The sequence below is a fragment of the Hyperolius riggenbachi genome, chromosome 8 (assembly GCF_040937935.1).
Source record: "Hyperolius riggenbachi isolate aHypRig1 chromosome 8, aHypRig1.pri, whole genome shotgun sequence".
NCBI classification, from domain to species: Eukaryota; Metazoa; Chordata; class Amphibia; order Anura; family Hyperoliidae; genus Hyperolius; species Hyperolius riggenbachi.
In genome coordinates, this window is record NC_090653.1 from 251,584,437 (window position 1) to 251,603,489 (window position 19,053).

General features: G+C 45.9%; 2 protein-coding genes across 18 annotated transcripts in view; one reads left to right on the forward strand and one right to left on the reverse strand.

The window, feature by feature from the left end:
- Positions 1 to 19,053, reverse strand: part of LOC137527742 (myosin-1B-like) — a 469,182-nt gene that overhangs the window by 204,217 nt on the left and 245,912 nt on the right. For 12 of the 17 annotated variants that reach the window (XM_068248583.1, XM_068248582.1, XM_068248586.1 and 9 more), the window contains 2 exons: positions 11,685 to 11,786; positions 5,483 to 5,565 (listed from right to left, as the gene is read on the reverse strand). The exons of 1 other annotated variant lie outside the window; for it this stretch is intronic. The gene's annotated coding sequence lies outside the window, so the exon portion shown is untranslated. Of the gene's footprint in view, positions 1 to 5,482; positions 5,566 to 10,890; positions 10,917 to 11,084; positions 11,153 to 11,206; positions 11,248 to 11,684; positions 11,787 to 19,053 lie in introns of those variants that run through there. 4 more of the 17 variants (XM_068248594.1, XM_068248595.1, XM_068248597.1 and 1 more) reach the window with 4 other exon arrangements.
- Positions 11,406 to 19,053, forward strand: part of SLC38A5 (solute carrier family 38 member 5) — a 152,845-nt gene continuing 145,197 nt past the window's right edge. The window contains exon 1 of the mRNA XM_068248600.1: positions 11,406 to 11,497. The gene's annotated coding sequence lies outside the window, so the exon portion shown is untranslated. The remainder of the gene's footprint in view (positions 11,498 to 19,053) is intronic.

Sequence of the window (19,053 nt, forward strand, 5' to 3'; positions counted from 1 at the left end):
TGACAGCGGCACTCACGCAGGCGCAATAGAGGACGACCTCATGAGGAGGCTGTGGCATGGGATATGTCGGCTGCAAGGGGCTCTGTCATTTACACTACATGCATGCCACGATACAATGCGCTCTGTCGTTTACACTACATGCATTGCTCATAGACTTACATTACCCCGAGCACCGCGGGTTAAGCACTGTACTTGTGGTAATGTGCTGTTGCCCTTGTGTCGGCTCAGATACTTCCAGCAGCAGACTGAGGACGGGGGCGTGGCAGCGATCCGTGGCTATGGGGCTGGAGCCAGTGGCGTAGCTAAGGAGCTGTGGGCCCCGATGCAAGTTTTACAATGGGGCCCCCCCAAGCACTCTATACATAACAATTGATACGGTGCACCAAAACCTGCCAAGGACAACCACAGTGTCAGAGGAGCAAGAAGGGGATGGGGAACAGCTTGTTAGTGATCACTACTATTCAAAGTATCTATAGAAGTGATTATTACCAGCACAGGACCAATAGAGAGCTCATACTGTAGTTGGAGGGCCCTTCGGGGCCCCTCTGGCCCAAGGGCCCCGATGCGGTGGCTACCTCTGCACCCCCTATTGCTACGCCTCTGGCTGGAGGAAGCCCTAGGTGTGTATAAAAAGTTTTATTTAACGCAGCACTGATACACCTCCAGGCTGATCGGTCCTTTGCTGTCTTCCTGCTCTTTCTGGATCCTAAGCATTTTGCCTTGGAACGTCATCCAGTCGGCGCAGGCAAAGTCCAGCCGCGCACACTGCCGTCAAGCTCCCGTTGCTGCAGAACATTCCTGCCGACGGGAGCGTGACGGGGGCTGCCCCAGACCGGAGGACTTTCCAGTGCGAATTGTGGAGGATCCAAATGATTGCACAGCGCCCAACAATTTACCCTGCTATATTTAATGTTCTCACATGACATGCTGCAGCTCAACACAATAACACACTAGCCGGCTGTGAGTCTGTAACAAACAAACCGCTCACCCTCGGCCACTCCATTCCTCCTCAGTCAAGACAGCAGTGCCACCTCCTCCTCCCTGCTGTGCAATTCGAATGATCACTGCTGCTCTCCTGCCTCCCCCCTCCTCACTCACTGTCAGACTCCTCACACAGCACAACAAGCTACTTTTCCCCAATGATGACCTCTTCACCTTGCTCTCCTTTTGCTTTTCCTCCTATTCTGACTGCATTCTGTAAGGGCCTGTTTCAACTAGAAGCGGTGTGATGCGGCTACATAGCCGCATCGCACCGCGGGTGTGCTGAAACACATGCACAGCAATGGAAGAGTTTCCACTGCGTGCATGTTGTGCGGAGCGATCCGATAATCTGCAGCATGCTTCAGATTCGATTCTCGCATGTCCGCATCCGCCCGCAGCCGTGTCTTATCTCTGCAATTGACTTCCGCATCGGGAGATACGGAAGTGACGTGGGTGCTGGGGAAAGTGATGCGTAGCTGCATCACATCACTTTCGCCAATGGAAAAGGGCCCTAAGCGTAAACACATTACAAACATGCTGCCCCTGTAATCTCTGCGCCTGATGCAAATGTTTCACCTTGCTTCATGAGAGAACCGGCCCTGTGTGCAAGGATTACTTGTACGCACTTGGCTGTGTAACCTCAGCTTTTACCTTCCCAGCACAGGCCTATCTTCTGCTCAGCTGCTGAGATTGGTTGAAAGCTATCTAATAATGTGACTTTGCTGGGGGCGTCGCGAACTATAGTTACGCCCATGACACAGGATTGGAACTTGACTAATGATTATTTGGACTTCATTAGTCCAGTCTCTTGTTTAATTAGAAGTTATTTTCTTCCCTGAAGCAAAATAGCCAACACTTGCTTGTATGTCATAAATATAACTGAAGGGCCCATCCAGCAGTGTATGGTCCCTTTGCATTGCGCCTATAGGCCTGTTATTTTGTTGCTAATGTTCGCAGATAGACAGAGTTTCAAAATTTCCCTGGCAATCTTCAGTAGAGTTGTCTCAGTTCCTCCTGCAGGAGGATGGAGCTATTGGCCCGTCATGGCTGCTGCACTCTTTATTTGTGTGTTTCTGTACACAGCATGCTAGAGCTGGGCTGCCTCAAGTCACACGACCCCAGATGGCACCGCTGGACTCGGCACGGCATGCCCTCCACTGTGCCCGGCCGTCAGACATATGTCACAGCGTCCTAGTCAATCACGGCAGATCCTGTCAGCTTTGTCCGCAGAGCCTGCCTTGTCAGAGTCAATGTACTCCCAGCGTCACTCAGCAATGACAATCGGGCGAACAAACCGGTTTGCGGGGACAACTCCCTCCACAACGTACACAAAGGCGTGACTCGCTGACCCTCCACACAGCTGTCCTACGGCAAATCTATGGCAGCGCTCTAAACAGAATGTCTGAGTATATCCTGGCAGATTTGCCTGTTATAATAGAACATATAAAAAGTCTCATTCAGCTGTATTTCTAGATCTGTGTAGCACTCAGTGGAAGAGCTTGTCATTGTTTCCCTATAAGTCATGTTTGATGTTAAATAAATCACTTAAAATACCTGACCAGGAGCCCAGACTACCTGCACTAAGGACTGTTCTTGCTAACGACTGTAATCTGCTCACACAGATTTAGTCTGTGCCTTCCTCCTTGCAGCCTAAATAGTGTGGATGATGCAATCTGAGCAGCAGCAGAAGCCACACCTGCAGAGCCTGAAAACTGATTATACTCTCCTACTTCTGGTTATTATTTATACTTCTGGTCATGTGATCACCATTTGAAAACAGAATTTTTAGCTGCAGAAACCTCATTTACCATTAATATCTGAGGACTCTAAACACTTAAAGTGAATGTTTACCACTTTAAAAATCAAAAAGTCAGATACTCACCTAAGGAGAGGGAAGGCTTGGTCGTAATGAGCCTTCCCTCTCCTCTCCCGGTGCCCGGTCCCGTGCAGGACCCCCGTAGCAGTATTCGACCAGTTCGGTCAAATACTGCCACTTCCGCAGCCGAAGGGAGCTTTCGGAAGCCTTCGGAAACACTCGGGCTCCCGAAGACGGGCCGCTCCATACTACGCATGCGCGAGCATCCTCTATGACGCATTCGCGCGTGCGTAGTATGGAGCGGCCCGTCTTCGGAAGCCCGAGTGCTCCCTGCGGCGGCGGACGCGAACGGGGAAGCCAGCGCAGCACCGAGGGCATCGGGAGAGGAGAGGGAAGGCTCATTAGGACCAAGCCTTCCCTCTCCTTAGGTGAATATCTGACTTTTTGATTTTTAAAGTGGTAACCATTGACTTTAAAGAGGAATGCAGTATATTATTCAAGATGCCCACTTTTACATTAAATATCCAGGTTTCAGCAGCAGAAACACTTCCTATAGCTATATATTGCTGTATATTGGTAGGCAGCCCGCCCTCTCAGTGATGCTTAGCCTTGGCTGTTTATTATGCAGAGTTCTCCTTCCCTCCCTCCCAAAGCATTCTGGGAGACCAGTTATACTTTGTACTGGGTTTGGAGCTATCAGTAAACAAACATTCCACAGAGCTGCACCTGACAGGACTAAAGATTTCACCACCTGTGATAAATGAAACAATGTAAATCTGGGTGAGGAAAGATTTTACAATGGGCAAACACTGAGTACCGTAAATATCATTTATAGATGACTGAAAGGTGGCCACACATGTTACAATAAAATGATCCCATTTGATGGCTATTCCATAAAAACTATTGATTGTAAAGAACACTTAAAAGCTTTTTTTGTATTCATTCAAGAAATCTGATGGAATTTTACTTTTTTTTTTTTCCATAAAAGAAGATATAAAGTAGTAGATTCTTCTGATCATGTGACGGTGAAGGATAGATTGTCAATCACTTGATTTATAGAGCCAAACAATTTTTTCAGCGTGTGATAGTAGCAAAAAGTTTCTGAACCGTGTTAGCCAAACAAATTTTTTGTAAAAAACAATACCTTTTTAATGGCTAACTAATAGAGTTAAATGATGCAAGCTTTCAGGGATCTAGTCCCCTTCTTCAGGCATACTTCCAGATGTTAGCTGAAGTAAAACACTGATGCAGATAAATGGTAAACATGAAGATGACAGTTGTGCTGGTTACTGTTATTCAGCGTGTGATACGTTGGTCAAATTTTTGAAATATTTAGTTGGCCATTAACGATATAATCCTGCAAATTGTTTCGGTCGGTCATGCCCACTAATGGGCAAAACTCGCTAGCCAATCCAATCAGACTGATGGGATCAATCCAAAAAACTGATGGATTCCATTAATCTGATCTAACGGGTGTTCGGCCGATAGCGGGCACAACGGATCTCCGGTGATCGGCACAGTGCTAGTGCTGTGATCAGTAAAAGCACTGCATGTAGCATCTAGAGAACAACAGCGCTGTGATTCCCAGAATGAGAATCACAAACTCAATTACTGGAAAATTGACACACAAAATCATCAAAAATCATCTTTCATTGTGAAAAGGGCTCGTTTCCGCTGGCTGCACTCCGATTCCATTGTTGTAGTGCTCGCGCTTTGCTGATCGCAAGAACACCGTGTTTAACATGTTAATTGCACTGTCTCTTTTCCACTGGTGCATTTCTTTTTTTAATACCAGCCACAAATAACAGCTAAAAATAGAGCTACTTTTAAATGGAGAAAAATGTGATTGTGATGCTGATCATGATTTTCCATCCCGGCTTGTGGCTCCGTTATGGTACGACTTCGGCCTAAAGTCATCAGGCCCGCTTCGCGCTTTGCCGATCCGCGTCATCACGGCGGCTGGCTACGCGTCGTCACGCCAGCCGGTGTGGGAGTCCTGAGCATGCACGGATCTCTGATATTGAACTGCGCATGCGCAGGATTCTCACACCAGCCGGTGTGATGACGTGTAGCTGGCTGCCGAGGCGACACGGATCGGCAAAGCGGGAAGAAGGACTAATGACTTCATCCTGAAGTCATACCATAACGGAGCTGCCAGACCGGCAGAGGAGCCAGGAGGACCCCGGGGGGACCTTGCGGCCTACGGTGGGCTGGAGGAGGCCACAGGTAAGTTAAACTTTCATTTTTAATGAGTGCTCAGGGCCCCTTTAAGTCTTGTGCACACCAGATAGTTCTTGGCCGAGGTGACCAGTCAGGGATCCTGCCGGATCATCTCGGCTGAGGGCGGAGCAGTGCTTTTCAGCGCTGCTAGATTTGGGCGCAGCCGGCTCCTCCATAGACTTCAATAGGAATCACTCCCATTGAAGCGCTCAGTGAGTAACGTCGGCTCCATCAGAAGACGGAGCCGAGGTTGCTTAAAAACATAATAATTTGGCCTCCAGCAATCGCTGGAAGCCGAATTATTTCATTCCCCCACTATCCATGGCGGCCTGGAGGGGGAATAGTAATTAAATCGGTCCGGACTTGTGCAGAAGCAGGATCAGCTATATACCGCTGTATCCTGCGCCCAAATCTACCGGCGCCGATTTCAAATGTACTCGCTAAGGGTACTATTATCCTACTCACCACGTCCACTCCATCATGTTCCGCCTTCCCCCTTCTCCATAGCAACAGAATGTTTTGGTAGCTGTACAGCATCAGGCCGATCCCTGTGGGCAACAGAAATTGAATGTGTGTATGCACCTTTAGCTCATGTTGAGGAAGACAATGCAACTGAGTAACAGGACACTGAAAGTCAAAAAACTACAACTGCCTGCTGCTGACTCTGCTTCTCTCAAAGTATAAAGATTCATTTTTCCCTTGCCACATGGTCTCATATAAATGTTTGCTATCGGTCACACAAATGTCTTGTTTAATCGCGTAGATAAACCGTATCAGTGCCCTGTACGGGTGAACTTTGCAGAGCACACTATAAATTGATTACGGCTGACCTAAAAATGTAACCCAAAAAGTTAAAGGAGAAGTCTAAAAAGTTAAAAATAATAGTTGGGGGAGATAAAAGTTGTATCATTGCTCCTACCTCTGAAACTGGTTTACACTTTGTCTTTGTTTTGCGTTAAAGGCAATGTCCAAGCAAATTAAAAAAAAATCTACTTACCCAGGGCTTCCTCCTGCCCCAGCCGACATGTCCCATGCTGCAGCTCCACTCTCAGCCGCTGGCCCGGGGTCCCCTCCGCTGCAGAGGCCGACCTCGTAAGGCCGTTCTCTACTGCGCATGCGCGACCGGCGCTGTCAATCAAGTCCACGTTGTCCGGAGTGTACTGCGCAGGTGCAGAACTATTGTGCCTGAGCAGTACACTCCGGACAACGCGGACTTGATTGACAGCGGCGCTCGCACAGGCGCTCTGCACCGACGGGGACCCTGGGTCGGCGGCTGAGAGCGGAGCTGCGGCGTGGGACATGTCGGCTGCAAGTGGATGGAGGAAGCCCAAGGTAAGTACATTTTTTTTTTTTTATTTGCTCGGATATTTCCTTTAACCACTTCAGCCTTCAGTCGTTTTCTCACCTTATGAATCAGAGCAACGTTCACCTCCCATTCATTCGCCAATAACTTTATCACTAATTATCACAATTTATTGATCTATATCTTGTTTTTTTCGCCACCAATTAGGCTTTCTTTGGATGGTACATTTTGCTAAGAATTATTTTTTTCTAAATGCATTTTAACAGGAATATTAGGAAAAAAATGGAAAACATTCATTATTTCTAAGTTTTCGGCCATTATAGCTTTATAATAATAATGCTACCATAATTAAAACCCACACATTTCATTTGCCCATTGTCCTGGTTATTACACCATTTAAATTATGTCCCTATCACAATGTATGGTGCCAATATTTTATTTGGAAATAAATGTGCATTTTTTCAGTTTTGCGTCCATCACTATTTACAAGCTTATAATTTAATAAATATTAGTAATATACCCTCTTGACATGCATATCTAAAAAGTTCAGACCCTTAGGTAACTATTTATGGAGTTTTTTAATTGTAATTTTTTTTTCTAGTTAACATTTTTATTTGGGTATTTTTTGGGTGTGGGGGGTAAACAGTTAATTTTAAATGAAATTAATTGTGTTATGTGTGAAGAAAAATGTATGTGCATGTAGTTTTACTATGTGGCCACAAGATGGCCACATTGATTTTGTTTACTTCCCATCCTGTAAGCGAGAAGCACAAGGAGGATGTCATTTTTTGTTCAGAAAGACCACTGCCTCTGAAAAGAAGCCGTCGGTTTTTCTACCGGGGACTTAGATCAATGAATGGGGACGGGGGCGAGCATGGGAGCAGCAGCCCAGCAGCAGCCTTTTGGACATGAAAGTCATGTCCAAAAGGTGAAAATGGTTAAAGGGGTTCTGTGGGGGTTTCTAAAGAGAAAAACTGCCACTTACCTTGGGCTTCTATGAGCCCCATGCAGCGGTAATGTCCCACGACGCCCTGCTCCCATCCGCCGTTCCCCGCAGCCGGCACCGGGCTATTATTCGTCTGACATACAGACGAATAATGCGCGTTGCCGTGCCTCCGCTCGCGTCATCTGAGGCTTACTGCGCAGGCGCAGTACAACGGAGCATTGTACTGCGCTTGCGCAGTAAGCTTCCGATGACGCAGGCGGAAGCGAGCGGGTGCGAGGCCACTCTAGCGCAGCCGCAGTTGGATCCCATACCGCTTAGACCGGCGGCTGGCGGCGGAGAACCGCAGATGGGAGGAGGACGGCGTGGGACATTACCGCTGCACCGGGCTGATAGAAGCCCAAGGTAAGTGTCCGCTTTTCTCTTCCACAACCCCCCACAGAACCCCTTTAAAGAACACCTGAAGTGAGAGGGATATAGAGGCTGCCATATTTATTTCCTTTTGAACAATACCAGTTGCCTGGAAATCCTACTGATCTCTTTGCCACCAGAAGGGCCTGAATCACACACCTGATACAAGCATGGAACTAATCTAGTGAGAAACATCTGATCTGCAGTATGGTGGCGAAGTGGGATTGGGCAGCGGCCTTGCAGCGATGGGTCCCTGGTTCAAATCCCATCCAGGGCATTATCTGTAAGGAGTTTGTATGTTCTCCATGTGTTTGCATAAGTTTCCTCCAAGCACACCAGTTTCCTCCCACATCCCAAAAACATACAGATCAGTTAATTGGCTTCCCCATAAATTGGCCCTAGACTATGATATATACACTTCACGATACATACATAGATATATGACTATGGGTGGGACTAGATTGTGAGGCCCTCTGAGGGACAGTTAATGACAAGACAATATACTCTGTACAGCGCTGCAGAAGATGTCGGCGCTATATAAATACTAAATAATCTGCATTGTTCAGGGTCTATGACTAAAAGTATTAAAGGCGAAGCATCAATAGGACTACCAGGCAATTTACATAGTATAAAAGGAAATAAATAGGGCAGCCTTTAAATCCCTCTCAGTTCAGGTGTGATTTAACTGGTACAGCCCCGCTGTGTCCGGGATCTACGCCCCTGTAAACTTCACTACAGCAGCGAGGGCATAGATACACATATGGGGCTTGAGTCACTAAGAAAAATAGCATGCCTTGTTAAAGTTAACATGCCTTATCAGAGTAGCATAGCTAACTTATGCCTGCTAATTGGCAATGAAGAGAGCTCCACTCATCCTGCCCTGAGCCCCTGCAAGTTCGTAGCGCTCACTATGCTACTCTGATAAGGCGTGCTATTTGTCTTATTAAATCAAGTCCATGGTGTTGTCTGAACTTTGCACATTTCCCAGTATGAAGTGAAAGCCTCTAGATTGTAAGGGCAGGGACCTCCTCCTAGTGTTTCTCATACCGCTGTAATTTTAACATATGCACATGTACCAACTACACATCAACTATGTATGTATTTGTATTTATTCTATTAAATGTCATGACTGTACAGTGTCTTGTATTTCTTCTTATGTATATTTGTTCCCCATAATTTGTTTGTACAATGTACAGCGCTACGGAAGATGTTGGCGCTATATAAATAAAAAAAATAAAATAATAATAATAAAAAGCATATGAGTACAGAAGTGTCCGTTTTCACTAGGCTAGTTTCCGTGTCTGCTTCGTCCGATTCGATCACCACTGTGATGTATACTCATGTGACTCCATGCTGCCAACTCCTCCGCTCAGTCCCGGGACACAGATCGGGGCTGGGCAGAAGCATCAGGATCCCAATTGGGTTACAAAAGACCAATGGGAATTCTCAGCAACAGGGAGGATTCTCATTGGTTCATGGAGAACTAATGAAAATTCTTCCTGTTGCTAGTGAGAATTGGTCTCCTATGGGGAACCCCATGAACCTACCAGCCTCCGGGCTGTGTACTGAGGGACTGAGTGGTGGTGGCACACATGACTGGCCATGTATAAGGGTGGATGTGATTGACGCAGGACACGTGATCGAAGCGGATGGGGGGAGGTAGAGCAGACAGTGAAATTACTGCAAGCAGATGCAAAGTGGACGGAGCGCATACCGTGCCCGATTTGCATCTACTCTAGTGTGAACTGGCCATTTCTCAGTTCTCATTGTCACAAAGTTCTGTTTAAAGAAACGTAACAAATCCGAACAGATGTGAACGAATGCAAAGCAATAGGATCTGTTCACATCAGTCCGTTCGGTACGTATCTATTAGTTGCGCTCTAATGAATGGAATGCAAGTTTGGGTAGCCTGCGATGATTCTGGATTAAACGGACAAAGCGGATACCAACGGGTATACCGAGCGGGTGGCAAAGGGTTACGGAACGCATGGATGAAAAAAATGATACCCAAAACAACACACTGATCCTTTGAAATGGGAAACGGATCAGTTTTTACAGGATCATTGTTTGATCTGTGCTGTGTGAACCGAGCCTTAAAGGACAACTGTAAGGAGGCTGCTATGTTTTTTTTCCTTTTGTGCAATACCAGTTGCCTGGCAGCCCTGCTAATCCTCTGCCCCTAATACTTTCAGCCATAGACCCTGAACAAGCATGCAGCAGGTCAGGTGTTTCTCACATTCTTGTCAGATCTGACAAGATTAGTGCCTGCTTGTTTCTGGTGTTATTCAGACACTGCTGCATCCAAATGAATCAGCAGGGCTGCCAGGCAACTGGTATTGCCTAAAGGGATACTTAAGTAAAATACAAAAAATTAGTTTTACTCACCTGGGGCTTCCCTCAGCCCCCTGCAGCTGTCCGGTGCCCTCGCAGCATCGCTCCGATCCTCCTGTCCCCGCTGGCGGCTCCTTCCGGTTTCGGCGACAGCTGCCGACAGGCTGGGAACGCGAGTGATTCTGCGCATTCCCAGCCACAATAGCGCCCTCTATGCTGTTATTGCGGGCCGCAATAACAGCATAGAGGGCGCTATTGTGGCTGGGAACGAGAAGAATCACTCGCGTTCCCAGCCTGTTGGCGGCTGTCGCCGAAACCGGAAGGAGCCGCCAGCGGGGACAGGAGGATCGGAGCTATGCTGCGAGGGCACCGGACAGCTGCAGGGGGCTGAGGGAAGCCCCAGGTGAGTAAAACTATTTTTTTTTAATTTGACTTAAGTATCCCTTTAAGGGGGGATAAATATGGCAGCCTCTATATACCTCTCGCTACAGTTGTCCTTTAAGGTCTAAACCTACTACGTGATTTTTCCGATGGCCGGCGATTACTTGAGCAATAAGCGATCCTTTCTCTCAATGTGGGTACAGGTGTGCGATTACGCAAACAACACTAAAGCTGCTTACTCGCCACCCAACGTGTCCTGTGCCCTTGACGACGGTCAACAGTGATGCCTCTTCCTGCCGGTGGGTGTGCACGACATCGGGGATCTAAGCGATCTACCGTGACAGTCGTTGCTGCAGCACGGCACTAAGCGACGTTCGCGTGGTTGTGCGCCTGTACCCACATCGTGATATCGCGGAAATGACAGCTGGGCACTCAAAAAATCTTCAGTCATTGGAAAAACCGCATTGTGGGTGCATAGCTTTAGCGAAACGTGGCAATAATGACCTTCACAGCAGATTGGATCTTTTAAGATCCCTGACGACTCCCACACAAAGCACCGCAATCGCTTAAACTGTCGTTCATGCCCGTCGTGTACCATCACGTATACCTGCCGCCAGGAAGGTGGAGTGCTCGTCATCGTGGGACGTCACTTGGATCCATCTTCCTGAGTCGGGAGGTGAATATTTAGCTTTACACACCTTCTACATGCGTACATGTAAGCAAGCTGAAATATTGTGTGACACTACTCCCTACAAATGTACAGAGCTGAACTGGAGGGATTGCCTTTTTCTCAGCATCGGTTTGCTGGGGTCTTAGTTACCTGTCGAGCTCCCACAGGCACACATGGGACGGTAGCAACTGCGCTGGGCTACAGTCAATTTGTCTTCGCCCACTCCCACCAGCCATTCACAAGTCAGGAGAAAGCCCCTCCCAGCACTTTGTAAGGGCTGCAGGGTCCATCAGCAGACACATGTGAAAATTCAGAGGACTGTAATAATCCTGCCATACAGCAGCCACAGCTAAATACTTTCAGCTGCCTCTCTGGATATTGGCACTACCAGTATGAGAATTTCTCCCGGGATCTGAGACGACTGTGGGATACAAGCAGGAGGTATGCAGGGCACTTCCAAACTTTCTTTGTCTTCTATTCTCTATTCTTTTTTGGGTGAACTTTACCTTTCTGTGAAGTCATAGTATGCTGCACAGCTGTTGCTGATGCAGGAGTTCACATGTAGGGACAGATGACGTATCCTTGGGCATGCTTGGCTTTATAGTTCTACCCAAGCTACTATACTTACCGATTCTCTGAAGCATGTAATCTGATGATTGATAATTTGACTGTATTAAATGGGTTCTTTGAACTTTTTTGATGCGCTGACTAGGGCAGGCTTGATATAACCCTAATAAAAAAAAAGGAAATTGGTATTAAGGTTGATAGCTTTGATTGGCTAGCGAAATATATTTTTCGATGCAAGGTTTTAGGGATATACAGTTGCCTTCCTCAGGCATAATGCTATTGCACCAAATGTGTCCTTAAAAGCTTGAATTTGAATATATATAGTATCTAAAGCCTATTTAGTATCTATTTAGCATCTAAAGTCTGGTACACACTTTCAATTTTGATTGGCCAATCACTGACCAATTTCACCACCTTTATGTAGTATGAGTGATTATCTACACAATCTGCTCATAGTATTCAAAGTCTGTTGACATGGAGGTGATGAACTTGACTAATCATTGGCCAATCAAAGTTGAAGGTGTGTACCAAAGTTAACGGTATTGCATGGATCACCAACTGTTTCTATCTGTTCCAAAAGGAAGATATCACAGGCAAATCCCTTAATTGCAAGACTAAAGCCTGCTACACACATCCAATTTTGATTGACACGATTGGCCAATTTTACTACTTCCATGTAGTATGAGAGCTTACCTACACAATCTGTTCATAGTATTCAGTATCTGTTGACCCTAATACTCCATGGAGCTGGTAAAATTGGCCAATCATCAACCAATCAAAATTGGATGTGTGCATGCACCCTTAAGCCTGGTACACACTTTTAATTATAAACGATGAGGAGTGGGAAACCAGGCATTGGCACTGCTGTGTACTTGAAGAGGGTTGCAGTTCTACCACTCGGAGTGGGCTGGTCAGCCAAAAGACCAAGCTAGCGTGCGCGGACCACAAGATACAATGCAGTGGTGGAAGACAAGGCAATGGAGGTCGGCACTGCAAGCAATCCGGGTTATTTAATATATGAATAGACATGTAAAAGTGCTGTCCAGCGCAACAAGAAAAGTAAGGTGCACATACTGTTCCCGGTGGGCAGTCAGTGGAAGGTGGGTGCTGGGCACAGCTGCCTGACTGCCGTTTCGCACAAAAATGCACTTCTACGGAGGCTCCTTCCACTGACTGCCCACAGGGACCGGTATGTGCACCTTTTCTTGTTGCACTGGACAGCACTTTTATATGTCGCTGATTGCTACTTATACAGTATATTGAATAACCCGGATTGCTTGCAGGGCCGACCTCCATTGCCTTGTCTTCCACTACTACTACTACTTCCACTTAATTATGATTGGTCAATCACTGACCAATTTTACCACCTCCGTGCAGTATGAAAGCTTACCTACACAATCTGCTCCTAGCATTCAACATCTGTTGGCATTCACACTACATGGAGGTGGTAAAATTGATCATTATAATTGAAAGTGTGTAGCAGACCTATTTATAATGAGTAGCGCCTTTGTTTAATGTCACATTTGTAAAGGAGAGTGCAGGTTTTGTTGTTTTTTTTTTCAAATTTTTGCTGTGTATCACACATACCTTAAAGTGGAGGAAGGGCAGGGCCTGAACTTCCACAGGGGTATGCTGGGCAACTGCCTAGGGCTCCAGGCACCTAAGAGGCCATAGAGCCAGGGATAGAGGAGGTTACAACAATGGTCAAGAACTGAAACGTTCACTTTTGCCTAGGGTGCCATGTTACCTAAAACCATCCATTAGTAACAGAGCTCCACTGAAATGAATTGAAGATGTAAAGCGGTGAGAACATTTGGGAAGTATTGCTAAAGTGTGGCAATTTGATAAACATCTGGATTTGTTTATCTCTACTTTTCATAAGCTGATGATCAGTTCTCTTATGACGCCACATTTATAAGCGTGCTAACAGGTGTTCCTTCTTTGGAGACCTGCACTTGATCAGTGGAGAATTGCAGTACCCTGTATATCCTGAAGTGGGCATCACAAGCCACATTTACCAGCACTGGAAAAAAGAACTGTTGTATCATTAGCTCTGTATCGGTGTTCCGACTGGTTGTAAAGTTCCACATGTCACTCCTTTACTTCCCCTTCACACACTGTTATTTTATATGTGCCGATAAATGGTAAAAATGGCGTGTGGAGTCTAAAACTTGGGCCAGTGGTTTCAAGTATTTCCTATGGTGTTTGCCCCACCACAGTGGTAAATACAATGCAGTTTCTAGGCTAAATTGCCCCCAGAGTGAGGGTGTAAAAACTGCGCCCCCCCCCTCCCCCTGTGGACTCGCAAACCCTTACTCTTTAGGGACAGTCACACAGTCACAGGTCACAAGTAGATCTGCCTACTTACTAGTGACCAGCAACTCATCCAGGAGGAAACAGTACCGCTACAGGCCACCAGGTGTCATCACGCGGTGGTGACGTGAAGATGACTTGACGTCTGACGCAGGCAGCCCAGGAGGAGTCAAGGAAGGTGATTGCACTAGTGATCTTCTTTCTTCTTCCATTTGGCTGCACCGGGCATTACTGGCTCCCTACCGCCTAGCGGTTATGTTATGAAGACGTGTCTGACACTTACGCTGCCCGGAGGGTCAACTGTATACACATCCCCATAGCAATAGGGACGTGAGCCCTCTGCTGCGCATGCGCACTGTCCCAGTTTGCAACATATTGTACGGCTCTCACGGAATTACATTTTAAAATATGTGGCGTTTATGGCTCTCTTTGCGAAAAAGGTTCCTGACCCCTGCTCTGGATCCTAACGAGACTTCTCCCATCCTCCAGTGTTTCGGCAATCTCCTGCTGCAGCCCCCCGAAGTGTGGAGATGTAAATATTTACCTCCCGCGATCCTGCACAGGCACACTAGCCGCTCTTCTGTCGGGTTAAGGCGGAAATTGCCCAACCCGATTGATCTGCGCAGTAGAGCGGATACGATCGGGCTTGGCTATTTCCGCCTAGCACGAACAAAGAACCGCTACTGCGCCTGCACTGGATCCCGGAGAGGTAAATAAATCAAGCCTTGTCAAGCTTGTTGGGGGAGGATTTTGGGAGGATTCGGGGGGAGCCAGCGCTGGACTGCCTGCAGCTACAGTGACGGGGAAGCCTCATTGGGACCCTGAGGCTTCCCCCTCCCGAAGTACCCCCCCAGGAGAAATTTGTTTTTAATACAGAGTCTCTATAGTGGGTACAAGTTAATTTTATTTTTTTCAAAAAGACCTTATAGTTTTTGAGAAAATCGATTTTAAAAATGCAAAGGAAATGTTTTTTAAACTGTCATTTTTTTGGAGTTGAAGGCTACACAGTGGGACGTTGCGTTTGATGCGACGTTAAGGTCCTAATGCAACGCATTGAAAGACTATAACTTGGACGTTATAGTACATTCTTTAGCCCTGCGTTTGGTGCACCGTTTTCGTCGCAGAGTAATGGAAGGAAAACGGAGCATGCGTTACATTTAAAAAAAAAACAAAACCTTACTGAGCATGTGCAACACACACAACGCAGCAGATTTATTGCTAAACGCACAGCATGCAGCACTTTCTAAATATTGCTACACGTTACACACAACGCAATACGTGCACTGCGACTGTCGCACAGACTTTGTATTGCTGTGCGTTAGCCTGCGTTATAAAATTTTCTAACGTGTGACTTTAACGTCGCACTGTGAAAGAGGCGTTAAAACCATTTTTCTTTGCATTTTTAAAATCTATTTTTTTCAAAAAACTACAAGGTTTTTTTTTTAAAAAATGCACAAAATATGCAGCAACTTTGGTGGCAATAGCATGTATGCGGGGCTTTGCTATTCACAGCAGCATTAGTCAGAACATATTCCGGTGCAGCAGCAGAACATATTTCACAAGCTCTTGTTAAAGTTTACAGAGACGAAGACTCTTCAAAGTTTTATACATACCTGGGGCTTCCTCCAGCCCCATCCGCATGGATCGCTCCCACACTGCCATCCTCAGTCTTCTGTACTGGGTCCCATAAGTTTGGCCAGCCGCAGACAGTCTGAGCAAGCGCAGTGCACTCTCTCCATCTCTGCCGGAGAATAGTACTGTGGCTGGATAGTGTAGTGGTTAAAGGGAACCTAAACTGAGAAGGATATAGATTTTTTTCTTTCAAAATACTAGTTGCCTGACTCTCCTGCTGATCCTGTTTCTCTAATACTTTTAGCCACAGCCCCTCAACAAGCATGCAGATCAGGTGCTCTGACTCAAGTTAGACTGGATTAGCTGCATGCTTGTTTCAGGTGTGTGATTCAGCCACTACTGCAGCCAAATAGATCAGCAGGACTGCCAGGCAACTGGTATTGTTTAAAAGGAAACATCCATATCCCTCTCAGTTAAGGTTCCCTTTAAAGTGTACCTGTGGCGACATGTGACACGATGAGATAAACATGTGTATATACAGTACAAAACATAATAATAACCAGGCTGCTGTACATGTTGTATTTTGCTGTCTGAAAGCGTTAATCTCTAGGCATGGAAGTGACAGCTCCTGTCTTGTCTGTAGCTTGTCGGGAATATAGTAACCATCACTGATAAGCAGATTACAGGCATAAAAGTTTTCCTAGCAGAATACAACTTCTGAGGGCAGGGAGAGATAAAATACATGAACTATTTTCTAACTCTGGGACACTTAATAGGCTGCCACTGATTAGAGACAGTAAAACATTCAACCTACTTTGTAAATGTTTAAATATTAAAGGAAACCCTGGGGTACTTAAAAAAAGGTAATTTTTAGGAGGATAAATATAATTGTTCATCTCATTAGTTTATTTTCACCTCAGGTTCACTTTAAGAGAACTGCCTTTGACATGGGACACCAGGGTTCGAATCCTGGCTAGGGCCAGTACCTATTCAGTAAGGAGTTCAAGGCAAGACTCCCTAACACTGCAGGGTGGCCTCCTGAGCGCATCCCAGTGGCTGCAGCTCTTGGGTGCTTTGAGTCCGACAGGAGAAAAGCGCTATACAAATGTTCAGATTATTATTTTGAAAACTGCTGTATGATTTTCAAAAATGTATGTAAAACGCACAGTGCAGAAAAACGTGGTTTTCTGCATCACCTAGTTGCTTCCAGCCTTTAGCCACTTGAGCCCTCAGTCGTTTTCACTTTATGCATCCGTGCAATGTTCACCTCCCATTCATTAGCCTATAACTTTATCACTACTTATCACAATGAACTGATCTATATCTTGTTTTTTCCGCCACCAATTAGGCTTTCTTTGGGGGGTACATTTTGCTAAGAGCTACCTTACTGTAAATGCATTTTAAAAGTAAGAATAAGAAAAAAACAGAAAAAATTAATTATTTCTCAGTTTTCGGCCATAATAGTTTTAAAATAATACATGCCTCCATAATTAAAACCCACGTATTGTATTTGCCTATTTGTCCCGGTTATTACACCGTTTAAATGATGTCCCTATCACAATGTATGGCGACAATATTTTATTTGGAAATAAAAGAGCATTTTTTCCGTTTTGCATCCATCACTATTTACAAGCTTATAATAAATAAAATAAAAAAATATTTCATCTTTACATAGATATTTAAAAAGTTTAGACCCTTTGGTAAATATTTATGTGTTTTTTTTTATTGTAGTTTTTTTTGTTTTTTTATTATTAAACATTTTATTTGGGTATTTTTGGGAGGGTGGGATGTAAACAGTAATTTTTTTAACCTCCCTGGTGGTAAGCCCGAGCTGAGCTCGGGCTATGCCGCGCAGGGGGAGATCTCAGCCCCTGGTGGGGCGATTTGTGTCCTGTAAATTGCTGTGCGCGCAGCCAGCACTTTGCTAGCCGCGCGCACAGCTTGATCGCCGCCGCTCTGCGGCGATCGGCCGCATGCAGCGGCTGAAGAGGGCCCCCCCGCCAGAGCCCTGCGCTGCCCGGATCAATGAGTTCCGGGCAGCGCTATGGGCTGGATCGGGTGTGCCTGACGTCAGGACGTCGGCTGACGTCCATGACGTCATCCCGATCGTCGCCATGGCGACAGGAGAAGCCAAACAGGGGAACGCGTTATATACGCGTTCCCCTGTTTGCTATAGATGCCGGCGACGATCGGACTAGAGGGCCACATGCGCCCTCTAGTGGTGTTTCATGTAGCTACCACTCTGGTAGCTTTACATGAAACAAAAAAAAAAAAAAATTAACCGCCAAGGAGGTTAATGTAAATATATGTTTATATTTTTTTTTATGTAGATGTAGTTTTACTTTGTGGCCACAAGATGGCAACCTTAGGTTTGTTTACATGACGTCACTCTAAGCGTAACATGTACTAAGCGTAGTACGCTTAGAGGGACATAGGGGGGACGTAGGAGGCAGAAAAAGTTAGGCTTTCGAGAGAAGCTGTCGCTTTTTCTGTGGGGGAGAGGAATCAGTGATCGGGCATCATGGCCTGATTCATTGATTCCTGGGCTAACGATCCGCAGCCGGGTGCACGCGCGCGATCGGCCGCGGGTGCGCACATGGCCTCCTGGACATAGCTCTACGTCCAGGAGGAGAAAGTGGTTAGAGAGAAATACATAGAGGGCGCACTTCTCTCTCAGACTGGCCTCGACTGGCTGAAGTTGCAGGACCCTGTACCGGAGCAGGAGAAAGCTGAGGACGGCAGTGTGGGAGCGATCTGTGCTTATGGGGCTGGAGGAAGCCCCAGGTATATATACAACTTATGCTCTATGGTCTCAGGTACACTTTAAGCTCTAATATGTTTATGACATTTTTATAGGAAGGCTGTACTTTCTCTTTAGTTTTTTACTAGAGGTATGTGAATTTGTGCCAGAAAATGCATGTATTCACATGAATATGTGAATTTGCATGCACATATGTCCATTTTTTCATGCAAATTTGCATGCGTATTCACGTTTTTCAGTTTTCACTTTTTAGTTTTTCAAATGTAGTTTTTACACTCTCATCTCCATTGATGTTAATAGAAAACACACGTGAAAATGGACAACAAAACGCACACTTACAAGTCACAGGATTACCCATTGCCCTGCATGCAGTGCAGAAACTGACAACACTGCTGTGCAGATTTTTTCTGCATACAGATTCTGGATACAAATGTACATTTTTGTGCAGAAAATTTACACAAATTTGCATGTAGTGGAAACGGGCCCTTATAAGCTAAGGAGAGCTGGGACCACAGACTATCAATAATGACACATGAAGCTTTTATTAGGGCTGTCTGAGGCTACAGTCTAACCATTGGGTCAGATTCCTGAATTAACTTGTGCTGCCATATCTCGTTCTCTAGTTCCAAGTCTTCATATTCCCTGCTCAGAATCGTCTCCATGGCTGACATGGGACTACATATTAAAGAAGTACCATAAGGGGGGAGAGAAAAAGAGTTGAACTTACCTGGGGCCAGGCATGGGCTCACAAGTAGTTACGAGTCTCTAAGGACTCAAATTCATG